The sequence below is a fragment of the Schistocerca piceifrons genome, chromosome 4 (genome assembly GCF_021461385.2).
Source record: "Schistocerca piceifrons isolate TAMUIC-IGC-003096 chromosome 4, iqSchPice1.1, whole genome shotgun sequence".
In the NCBI taxonomy this organism is placed as follows: Eukaryota; Metazoa; Arthropoda; class Insecta; order Orthoptera; family Acrididae; genus Schistocerca; species Schistocerca piceifrons.
The window spans coordinates 111,526,252-111,539,257 of record NC_060141.1 but is presented as its reverse complement, the minus strand read 5'-3'; the positions used below and the strand labels follow the sequence as shown (position 1 = coordinate 111,539,257).

The 13,006-nt window shown below is 41.5% G+C and overlaps 1 protein-coding gene across 1 annotated transcript in view; it reads left to right on the top strand.

Moving 5' to 3' along the window:
• The window catches only part of LOC124795640 (hemicentin-2-like), a 729,491-nt gene that overhangs the window by 375,128 nt on the left and 341,357 nt on the right, over positions 1 to 13,006 (top strand). The window lies entirely within an intron of this gene.

The following is a 13,006-nucleotide window of genomic DNA, read 5'->3' as shown; positions in this document are numbered from 1 at the left end:
CATTGGTTAACAGAAGATACTATTTTCCGTGATTTCATTAAAGAAGTGGCTGACGGAGCGTTACTTGGTGGGCGAATGTGAATGTTTTTAAACGCTCTCACTAAGCAGAGACGTTAAGAATATGAAATATTTCCTGTGACAGCGTCAATGAAAATATTACGTGCCCACCAAAAATGTCGATTACTATCTCGTGTCAGCATCTACTTTTTCCAAAGTAAATCTTGTTTGCAATTTCCCTTTCATATAATTTCATAAATTCGCTATTATATCTTAAAAAGGCACATCTAAACAGGCAACCGTATTTGATTGTGAATAAGAGTGCTGCAGTGAAGATGCAAGTGACAAATTGTTTAAAATTAGGAGTAGAATATAAAATGCGTTGTCGATGGCTCTCCCTTGTGTCGAGCGCATGCAAACATAACGTAGGTATAACCGAGTCGATCCTTGTTGAACAGTTACAGCGCTCCATGACGTTTATGAGTCATAAATTGTAGTGGCACTCATTTAATCTACGTCGACCACGAGCGCATTTCACATCGTAAAACGCAATTGCCCGCAGCGTTTGTTGAGGCTCTAGACGCTAACAGACCTGTCACCCGCGATCATCCATTCAAATGAAAGCACCAAAGCACATCTACTAGCTTCAGTGACACTGTACAAGCATATGGGAAATCTCTAATCAGTGATAAAGTGAAAAACTGAAACTGCATCCCCCTAACACACACTGAGAGAGTGGTGGAGAGACTTGAAGCTTGCACAATGGCTGATCTGCACGTTTCGTGATAAGAATCCCGAATAAGTAATCGAACGTGATTTTTATTAGTCGGCCTTTAGTCATGTGTGTGATACAAAATGTCACATCTTTCCGAATACTTTTGGGTTAGAAAGTAAAGAAACTTTTCTGATTTCTGCGTGTTTAGAAATTCAACTAATGAGTTCATTAGTTATCTTCTCGTGTGCAGTACGGAGCAGCGATTTTATTTCAATATTGCTTTCAACCTGCATCATCATTACAGTAATAGCGAAATTATATGCGACTGATTGATGTTGTGATTTCGGGTGTACAGTCGAGTTCTTGATTCTATTTTATTCACATCACATACTCTCCTGTTCACTGCCTATAGCATGTCCTTTCATTGGAAGTATATGTGAGATCTGACACTTCGTCTTCAGTGTTTGGTCCCATATCTACGTAATAGTGCGAGGCAATGTTCTTCTATTAATAACAGTGTCCAAGTCCCAAAGAATGAACAAAATTTTAAAGGAGTAATTAAAAATGGTAGCACGATTCATCAAGGTGAAGCTCAATCACAATCAAATACGTCATGTATCTGTTTCCTAACAGTTAAATCCAGCCTAGTCGTCAATTATGGGGTGTCTAGGAAACCTGCTTCCTCGGATCGCTAGACAACATTCAAACAAATCGTTTTAACGAGTTTTATTACAAAAATGTAAAAGCCACTACTTAATTTTGAAGATTGCAGAGAAGGGTCGCAAGCAAAGGGCAATATGCAAAATGAGCGATGTTCTTCAGTGTAACAGTCTTATGTTCACAACATACACTTTTTGATATTTTCCATGTAGTGGTATTTGCAGATATACGTCGAGCAAATCAATTTTCGGAAAATAACGACCAGCGCTTAATCGGCCCATGAGATCCTCTGGGCGTGGCAACGGATAATTATCAATCACAGTTGACTGTAGACTTAAGTCAACACAGAGGCGAATGCGACCTGAAGGTTTGGGCAGCAAAGCCAGTGGACATGCCTAGTGATTAGGTTGTATGTGCGCAATAGCTCCAATATCATGAATTCCTTCAGTTCAGCAGCAACTTTGTCCCGTAACGCAATGGGAACAGTTCTGGCCCGGCAATATTTCGGCTGAGCATTGTGTTTCATAGCAATATGTGCCACAAAATTCTTAGCCTTACCTAAACCTTCAGAAAAGAGTTCTGGGAATTCTTTCAGCAAGTTAGCTACCCTCTCTTTGGCACTGAATGCAGTCGCTGACAACACAGTGTTCTGAACTCTAAAGCCAAACAAATCAAACGAATCAAGGCCACATATGTTCTCACAATCACGTGACTGTAGCACAGTGAATGTTACAGTTCACGTGTGAGAGCGATACATTGCAGGCTGAGTGCGTTGTCCAAGAACGGGAATGTCTTGTCCATTATAAGCTGTCTGGTGAATGATAGTTTTAGACAGCCGAGGGGAGCCTAAAAGTTCATATGTGTTATGATTCAGCAGTTTAACAGATGCACCCGTGTACAAGTGAAATTTCACACATTTTTCACTAGTATGCAAATGAACAAAAAGTTTGTTGAAATGGTATAGCACTGATGAAACAGTTTGCTTGTTAGTTTTGCTAATGCCTGTAATAGTCTTTGAATACACTGCATTGATTATATGGGCCTTGTGACTAGATTTTAGCGAGCGGGCAGAATTCGTATGTTTACTCCGTTGCGAACAAACGAGCAGTACGTGACCTTTCTTGGCACAAGTGTAACAGTGCTTGTCGGGACGGGCAGTCTTGGCGTTCGTGCCATGAATAGCACCGAGGGCATGACTTAATTCCGTTCGCCTGTGTAGAGAACTTTTTATACGGCATGGTGCGCACGGGCTGTTGCTGCCTAATGGGGCGATCGCGGGAAAGGGGCGACTCAACCCGACAAATTGGTGGCCGCTCAAATTTATTGGCCGAAACGGCACCTGAATCACACTGATCTAGAATTTGCACTATGTGCTGAAATGGTGGATCTAGCTGTTTCAGAATCTGTCCTCTAACATCATCTACATTGTACACGATCGTGACACACAACATAACATCAGAATGTAGAGCACCACAAACACATTCGAATTTGCATTTCCTCGTCATATCCTACAAATCTGTAACCGAATCGGGATAATTTTGTAATGATCTTTCCTTGCAACGATAGAACTGTTACCTAGCTGCCATCACATTCACTTGTTGGTTATAATAGTTAGTTAGCGGATTGACAAACTGTTCATAGGAAAGTTCACTCGGAGCTGCGTCAGGGAACAATTTCTGAATCAGGCGAGACACTGCACTTCCTACCGCTGACAAAAAGTAATGTAACTGGTATATTTTGAGGTATTATTTTGGGCTTCAAACTGTTGCAACAGCTCAAGGCATTCCTCGTCGTTTTCGGTAAACTGGAGAAATGGCTGTATAGCACTTGCAGCTACAGATGTATGCTGTTGGACTATTGGTGTCTTTTATTGGTGAGTAGCTGATGTATCATGGTTAGCAGCATTGAGATTTGCTGGGTCTAAAACCGAAATATTTATGTTAGCTGCTTTGCATCAAGCACTTGCAGCTGAGGCGCCTGAGCAGGAGGTGGGTTGCACATTGCGATGAACAGACAAGCCAACCAATAAAAATAAGCACTCAAGAAAGAAAATTTCTGCAATTCGCACTGATTAGCCAAAACATTGTGAAAACATGTAAAACACCCCTGAAAACGAGAAACAAGGTAGAATTAAGGTACCAGCAAAATACAAAAACCCATGATAAACTGTGACAGCAAGGCACTAGGTTCCTGCTGTGGGATCCGTTGGCCTTTTGTCGCCAAATGTTGAATCCAGTCTAGTCGACAAGTGTGGGGTGCCTAGGAAACCTGCTTTCTCGGATCGCTACACAACATTCAAACGAATCGTTTTAATGAGTTTTATAACAAAAAAGTAAATGACAATACTTAACTTTGTCGATTACACAGAAGGCTCACAAACGAAGGCTGACATGCAAAATAAGCAATTTATTCAGTCCTAAGTCTGGGTTACATGGATTGTACAAGCAAGGTAACTAGTGCCGCTGCTGCTATAAAACTCGCTAACCCTTGAAGCTACTCTTCGGCTGGGCGCGTCCTGTAGGGCCGTGGCGTTTGTGTGCTCTTCATATAGAATCCGCTGCTGCCGCGTTGTCGTCCTGGAGAGGGGTCAGTTGGCGTGCTACAGGGTGACTTCTTCTCACAGCCGTCTCTTCTCTTTCGTTCGCGACTGGCTTGCCAGCGCCTGACTTCACGCCATAACACTAACCATATAGATCGAAGAGCCAAAGAAGCTGTTACTCCTGCCTAATGTCATGTAGGGCCCCACCGAGCCCGCAGAAGTGCCGCAACACGACGTGACATGGACTCGACTAATGTCTCATGTAGTACATGATTGTGCAGGGCTGTCCATAAATCCGTAAGAGTACGAGGGGGTGAAGAGCTCTTGTGAACAGAACGTTGCAAGGCATCCCAGATATGCTCAATAATGTTCATGTCTGGGGAGTTTAGTGGCCAGGCAACTGTTTAAACTCAGTTGAGATTTCCTGGAGCCACTCTGTAGTAATTCTGGACTAATAGGGTGTCGCATTGTCCTGCTGGAATTGCCCGAGTCTGTCTGAATGCACAGTGGACATGGATCGATGCAGGGTGATCAGTCAGGATGCTTACGTATGTGTCACCTGTCAGAGGCGTATGTAGATGTATCAGGAGGTCCTATATCGCTCCCACTGCATATGCGACACCATTATATAGCCTCCACGAGCTTTAACAGTGCCCTGTTGACATGCAGGGTCCATGGATTCATGAGGTCGTCTCCATAGCCATACACGTTCATCCGCTTGATACACTTTGAAACGAGACTCGTCCAACCAGGCAACATGTTTCCACTCATCTACAGTCCAATGTCGAAGTCGACAGGTCAAAGCAAGGGGCGTAAAGCTTTGTTTCGTGCAGTCATCAAGGGCACACGAGTGCGCCTTCGGCTTCGAAAGCCCATATCGATGATGTTTCGTTGAATGGTTCACACGTTGACACTCGTTGATGGCCCAGAATTGAAATCTCCAGCAATTTGCGGAAGGGTTGTACTTCCGTCACGTTGAGATATTTTCTCCAGCCGTCGTTGGTCCCGTTCTTGCAGGATCTTTTCCCGGCCGCTGAGATGTCGGAGATTTGATGTGTTACCGCATTCCTGATATTCACGGTACACTCGTGAAATGGTCGCACGGGAAAATGCTCACACCACTGCTACCTCGGAGATGTGTTCCATCGCTCGTGCGCCGACTGTAACACCACTTTCAAACTCACTTTAATCTTGATAACCTATCATTGTAGTGGCAGTAACTGATCTGTCAACTGCGCCAGACACTTGTTGTCTGATGTAGTTGTTGCCGACTGCAGCGCCGTATTCTGCCTGTTTACATATCTCTGTATTTGATACGCGTGCCTATAACAGTTTCTTTGACGCTTCAGTGTAATTAAGAAATGTTCTGGCAGTTACATCAGATGGCGTCTGTTCAGTGGTTCTTATTCCTGGCATGGAAATGTAATAGTGCCTGGTGATGGCTGAGAGCTGCAGGTGGTCCTCAGAGTTTATCCTAGATATGATGTATAAACTTCATTCATCATATTACTTCTTTATAGGTATCCATTGTAAAACATTGTGACAAGACGTGCTGTAGTTGTAGTTTGTTAATTTAACCGAATTTCAGCAAGTAGGAATTGTGGCGACATAGTTCCCTATAGAGAATGTGTGTGAAAAGCAATTAAGGAAATCCTTCGGCAGTATTCAGTTCAGAGATCTAGATGGTAAATGCATGTTCGTACATTCAGCGTGGAGATACCCATCGTGAATAGCAGCTCCTCACGGATGGTCATCATCGTCCCTGAAATGTGAACCAATTGCACTTCAGGAAAACCGGAGATGTGGCATGTACTTTAACTTTATGCCTTTGAAACCTATCGTTCATTCGAGCACTAAAGACAGAAGTTTCGCCGTTCTATCCACACTAGGAAATCGACACCAATTAATTTTTTGATTGCGTAATATTCCGGATCAGAAGCAAAGTGCGAAAGCTTTGTTGTTCTGTGTATTGAATCAGCTACATACCATCCAACGAACTCTGCAGATGACATGATGTTCGCTGAGTAAAAACGGCAACAAAAAAAGCGTACAGAAAGTATGTCGCAAACAGCGACAGTAATTCTCAAAAACATGCTGTGACATGCAATAAATAAGATAAAAAAAACCACTGACAATGGTGATATTTGTCGCCGAAACTAGTCTGGGAGAATAAAGAAGTAAACGAATAACAAGGTGTTGTATCAAGGCGGACTCAATTTCTCATAGTGTTGTTTTTAATTTGTCTTTTTCCATGATCTTTAAACGTCATTATTGGGTACCATATTGCGTTAGATAACTTTGCATAATTTTGAATCCGGATTCTATTAACACCTCCATTCATTTATGTATATCCTAATCTCGATTTTGTTGACTGCAATAAAAGATGGCGTACAGACCTATTGATATACCCTTAGTTTTACGGAAAACATTCAATATTTAGTTGCATACTATATCTGGAAAATATTGTCACACAATGAAAAGTGAAGGCCAATATCGGTCCGAATGTGGAGTACTAATTTCAGATCTTTCATCCACGACAAGCATTTAGTGTGCCGGCGAACTGTTGACAAATCATACAAGTAATAGAACAGACTACAATTTAAACATTTGTGCATTAGTTGACATATGAAATTTAAGAAATAGTGCTTGCTTTCAAAAGAAATTTGTAACTGTAACTATTAGAATTCAGTCCAATGCAGCACTAAGTTCTGATTGTGTATGTCAAACTAAAGTGATAAAAAACTAGTTAGGTATCCATATAGTTAAAAATGCTTTCTTCGACATAAGACTGTATGAAGCGCATTTCTTCTCCTTACTTGGCTCTACAGCTCATGATGAACCTAGGCCTCTTCTACAATTTCCTTCCATTTCTCTCGGTCCTTTGCCAATACTCTCCAGTTTCTATAGCCCATCTTCCTAATACCTTCGATTACTCCATCTTCCCATCTGGCTCTTGGTCCACCATGTCCCCTCCGTCCTCCAGGCTTTCCTTGCAACATTCTTTGTGGTACTTCTGTATCATTCATGCGAACCACATGACCCGCCCACCTCAGTCTGGATGATTTCACTATCGTTCTGATGAGTTGGTCTTTGTATATGACATACAACTCATGGTTGCATCTCCTCCTCCTTCTTCCTCTTTCACAGATTGGGCCGATAATTCGTCTAAGTACCTTTCTTTCAAATGCATCCAGTGATTCAATATCTACAGTTGTCAATGTCCTGGCTTCAGAGGCATATGTAAGCACTGGCCGTATAACTGATTTATAGATAGTTAATTTAGTGGTACGAGTCAGGATAGAAGTCTTGTCAGGGCAAAATAGGCTCTACTGGCTAGTATTAATACCTGCTTAATTTCATAGGAGGTGTCATTTACATGCGTTAACAGTAGAACCCAGGTACTTGATATGTTCAACTCTCTCAAACGTATAATTAATTGCCCATTGTTATTGCATTTGGCATATTTTCTCTATGTGCTTTTCCAGCTGCTATATATTTTGTTTTTTGTTCATTAATAATTAACCCTATGTTCCTACTGGGCTTTTCGAGAGCTGTAAATGTCTGTTCCATTGCTTTTTGGGATCTTACTATTATATCTATGTCATCCGTGTGGGCCAGTATCTGCACTGATTTATAGAAGATCGTGCCCCTAATCAGAAGGCTTGCGTTTCTCATCACCTTCTCCAGGGCGGCATTAAAGAGAAGACATGTCAATGCATCCCCTTGTCGCACTCCGATTATAAAAAATGGTTCAAATGGCTCTGAGCACTATGCGACTTAACTTCTGAGTTCATCAGTCGCCTAGAACGTAGAACTAATTAAACCTAACTAACCTAAGGACATTACACACATCCATACCCGAGGCAGGATTCGAACCTGCGACCGTAGCTCCGATTTTAAAACTCAATGTATTAGACATCATTCCTCCTATTCTTACATTACCTTGTGTTCTGCTCAGTGTTATTCTCACCATCCTTACTAACTTTCTCGAGATTCCCAGTTCATCTAGAGCTTGATATAACTGCCCTCTATTAATAGTATCATGAGCTGCTCTGAAATCTATAATGAGGTGATGCGTGTCAACCCCGCATTCGTTTTTTTTTCAGGATTTGTCTTAAGGTGAGTATTTGATCTATAGGACTTCCCAGTAAGAAATTCGCGTTCGTACTGCCCCGTCTCCCTCTGTATGGCTGGGAGTATTCTGTCGAATAGCATATTGTAATGAAGCGCATTTGCAGCTGTGTAAATTACATTGTTCTTCAGTTTGATTACATTTATGCACTAGCTGGAGAAGGTCCACTTAGTTTGGTCTACATTTTGATTAGCTGTATGATAACATTTCCGATTATATTAAAGCATTTCAGAACATCTTGGAAAAAAACATACAAAAAACCGTAAAAATGTATTTCAGGCCCAAAAATACCCTCGAATGCTCAAAATACTTGCAAAAACTTTTAAATCCACGTTGTTGTTGTTGTGGTCTTCAGTCCTGATACTGGTTTGATGCAGCTCTCCATGCTACTCTATCCTCGCAAGCTCCTTCATCTCCCAGTACCTACTGCAACCTACATCCTTCTGAATCTGCTTAGTGTATTCATCTCTTGGTCTCCCTCTACGATTTTTACCCTCCACGCTGCCCTCCAATGTTAAATTTGTGATCCCTTGGTGCCTCAAAACATGTCCTACCAACCGATCCCTTCTTCTAGTCAAGTTGTGCCACAAACTTCTCTTCTCCCCAATCCTATTCAATACCTCCTCATTAGTTACGTGATCTACCCACCTTATCTTCAGCATTCTTCTGTAGCACCACATTTCGAAAGCTTCTATTCTCTTCTTGTCCAAACTAGTTATCGTCCATGTTTCACTTCCATACATGGCTACACTCCATACAAATACTTTCAGAAACGACTTCCTGACACTTAAATCTATACTCGATGTTAACAAATTTCTCTTCTTCAAAACCGCTTTTCTTGCCATTGCCAGTCTACATTTTACTTCCTCTCTACTTCGAACATCATCAGTTATTTTGCTCCCCAAATAGCAAAACTGCTTTACTAGTTTTTTAAGTGTCTCATTTCCTAATCAAATTCCCTCAGCATCTCCCGATTTAATTTGACTACATTCCATTATCCTCGTTTTGCTTTTGTTGATGTTCATCTTATATCCTCCTTTCAAGACACTGTCCATTCCATTCAGCTGCTCTTCCAAGTCCTTTGCTGTCTCTCACAGAATTACAATGTCATCGGCGAACCTCAAAGTTTTTACTTCTTCTCCATGAATTTTAATACCTACCCCGAATTTTTCTTTTGTTTCCTTTACTGCTTGCTCAATATACAGATTGAATAACATCGGGGACAGGCTACAACCCTGTCTCACTCCTTTCCCAACCACTGCTTCCCTTTCATGCCCCTCGACTCTTATAACTGCCATCTGGCTTCTGTACAAATTGTAAATAGCCTTTCGCTCCCTGTATTTTACCCCTGCCACCTTCAGAATTTGAAAGAGAGTATTCCAGTTAACATTGTCAAAAGCTTTCTCTAAGTCTACAAATGCTAGAAACGTGGGTTTGCCTTTTCTTAATCTTTCTTCTAAGATAAGTCGTAAGGTTAGTATTGCCTCACGTGTTCCAACATTTCTACGGAATCCAAACTGATCTTCCCCGAGGTCCGCTTCTACCAGTTTTTCCATTCGTCTGTAAAGAATTCGCGTTAGTATTTTGCAGCTGTGACTTATTAAACTGATAGTTCGGTAATTTTCACATCTGTCAACACCTGCTTTCTTTGGGATTGGAATTATTATATTCTTCTTGAAGTCTAAGGGTATTTCGCCTGTCTCATACATCTTGCTCACCAGATGGTAGAGTTTTGTCATGACTGGCTCTCCCAAGGCCATCAGTAGTTCTAATGGAATGTTGTCTACTCCCGGGGCCTTGTTTCGACTCATGTCTTTCAGTGCTCTGTCAAACTCTTCACGCAGTATCTTATCTCCCATTTCGTCTTCATCTACATCCTCTTCCATTTCCATAATATTGTCCTCAAGTGCATCGCCCTTGTATAAACCCTCTATATACTCCTTCCACCTTTCTGCCTTCCCTTCTTTGCTTAGAACTGAGTTGCCATCTGAGCTCTTGATATTCATACAAGTGGTTCTCTTTCCTCCAAAGGTCTCTTTAATTTTCCTGTAGGCAGTATCTATCTTACCCCTAGTGAGACAAGCCTCCACATCCTTACATTTGTCCTCCAGCCATCCCTGCTTAGCCATTTTGCACTTCCTGTCGATCTGATTTTTGAGACGTTTGTATTCCTTTTTGGCTGCTTCATTTACTGCATTTTTATATTTTCTCCTTTCATCAATTAAATTCAATATTTCTTCTGTTACCCAAGGATTTCTACTAGCCCTCGTCTTTTTACCTACTTGATCCTCTGCTGCCTTCACTACTTCATCCCTCAGAGCTACCCATTCTTCTTCTACTGTATTTCTTTCCCCCATTCCTGTCAATTGTTCCCTTATGCTCTCCCTCAAACTCTCTACAACCTCTGGTTCTTTCAGTTTATCCAGGTCCCATCTCCTTAAATTCCCACCTTTTTGCAGTTTCTTCAGTTTCAATCTGCAGTTCATAACCAATATATTGTGGTCAGAATCCACATCTGCCCCTGGAAATGTCTTACAATTTAAAACCTGGTTCATAAAACTCTGTCTTACCATTATATAATCTATCTGATACCTTTTAGTATCTCCAGGATTCTTCCAGGTATACAACCTTCTTTTATGATTCTTGAACCAAGTGTTAGCTATGATTAAGTTATGCTCTGTGCAAAACTCTGCAAGGCGGCTTCCTCTTTCATTTCTTCCCCCCAATCCATATTCAGCTACTATGTTTCCCTCTCTCCCTTTTCCTACTGACGAATTCCAGTCACCCATGACTACTAAATTTTCGTCTCCCTTCACTACCTGAATAATTTCTTTTATCTCGTCATACATTTCATCAATTTCTTCATCATCTGCAGAGCTAGTTGGCATATAAACTTGTACTACTGTAGTAGGTATGGGCTTTGTGTCTATCTTGGCCACAATAATGCGTTCACTATGCTGTTTGTAGTAGCTTACCCGCACTCCTATTTTTTTATTCATTATTAAACATACTCCTGCATTACCCCTATTTGATTTTGTATTTATAACCCTGTAATCACCTGACCAGAGGTCTTGTTCCTCCTGCCATCGAACTTCACTAATTCCCACTATATCTAACTTTAACCTATCCATTTCCCTTTTTAAATTTTCTAACCTACCTGCCCGATTAAGGGATCTGACATTCCACGCTCCGATCCGTAGAACGCCAGTTTTCTTTCTCCTGATAACGACGTCCTCTTGAGTAGTCCCCGCCCGGAGATCCGAATGGGGGACTATTTTACCTCCGGAATATTTTACCCAAGAGGACGCCATCATCATTTAATCATACACGTAAGTACTCAAAACTCAACCATATCCTTATTCTTGCTGTGTGTCTCATTGGATCTTCTCCTTTAATTTAATCTACTTTTTCGCGTGCTAATTTTTCTCTCAATCTATAGATTCTCTTTCATTGTGAAGTTAAACGTAGTTCCCGCTTCTCGTCTGTTTCATTTCTTCGTTGTCTTTTCTGTTCCATGCTTTCTAGTTCACCATGTGGCAAGAACACTTCCTCTTTTATATTTCAGCATCCTGTTAAATATTAACATTACCTACACACTAAAATTCCACTTAGTACACTGTCACTACTTTACACATTTCACTTTCAATTTACTTTCGTCCACTCTAATCAATTTTCAGTAGGTCACTGGCGCTTGTGTCTCGTCATCGCCTGTATACTGGGCGTTATGGGTTTCAGTGCCGATGTTCTGGTCGTTGGTACCTTAATATTTGCCCACCTCAGTGTGTTATTGGTTATTACCTGCGTCTACAAACCTTCCCGCGGACACGTCACATAATTTACTACCTGATGTTTCTGCACGGTCGTACCTGCCCCACTAAGTGGACCGTCCGCAACTCGTGGTATCGCGATCGCGTTCTCGCTTCCCGAGCATGGGGTCACAGGTTCGATTCCAAGCGGGGTCAGGGATGTTCACCTGCCTCGAGATGACTCGGTGTTTGTGTTGTCATCATCATTCATGAAAGTGGCGAGATTGGACTGAGCAAAGGCTGGGAATTTCTACGGGCGCTGATGACCGAGCAGTTGAGCGCCCTACAAACCATCATCATCATCATCACTAAGTGGACTACGCCTGTCCGTATATTCTAACCGTTTTGCTTTAACGTGTGCAAAGTTCAGCACTTGACCTGCTGCCTAGACGAAAATAAGCATTAATAGCGTGCTCTTGCCACATGTACGTGGAGGTACGAACAAAGCCAAAATACATACTACACCTGATAACTACCATTATTAGTCTGCAAATGAAAATACTAATGCAGTGTTATTCAGTATACTGCCCTCAGTCACTAATAAAAACATCTGCACTTTATAACCTGCGTGTCCTTCTGATGTGGAATGTATTCCCACCACAACAGAAAAATGGAACAATCGAGAACAACGTGGAACATCCGCGAACACACTACAGGTAGACATACTCAAAAGTTCCGGAAATTCTAAATCATTTCGGAAAATTCAAGAACTGTCTTGAACCCTTTGGAAGATTCTATAACATTCTCGAACATTCCAGAAGGAACACTGTGGCCAGTCTCGTCCACTTTGTCATTTTATTCCCGCTTGTTTCTCCGACTTCCATAAAAGTGCATTGGTGGAATGTAAATTTTTGTTATGCATATCTTCGAACAGAAACCCTGCAGTTATCACTGGAGCCCTTCTTCATCGATGGACGTTTGAAGCCTAGACAACCAAATCATAAAAACTTTTGGGATGGGTCACGGTGATATAGCGGCACGCACAGACATACCACGCTTATTTACATTCTACTAAGGAAGATCGTGGGCGAATTTATCAGTTTAAAAATATGTTTTACAGTATACTAAAACATAAACATACATCATATATGAATAAAAGAAAAACGAAAGTACACTTCTTGGTACTTCCAGGCAGATTAAAACTATGTCCTCGACCG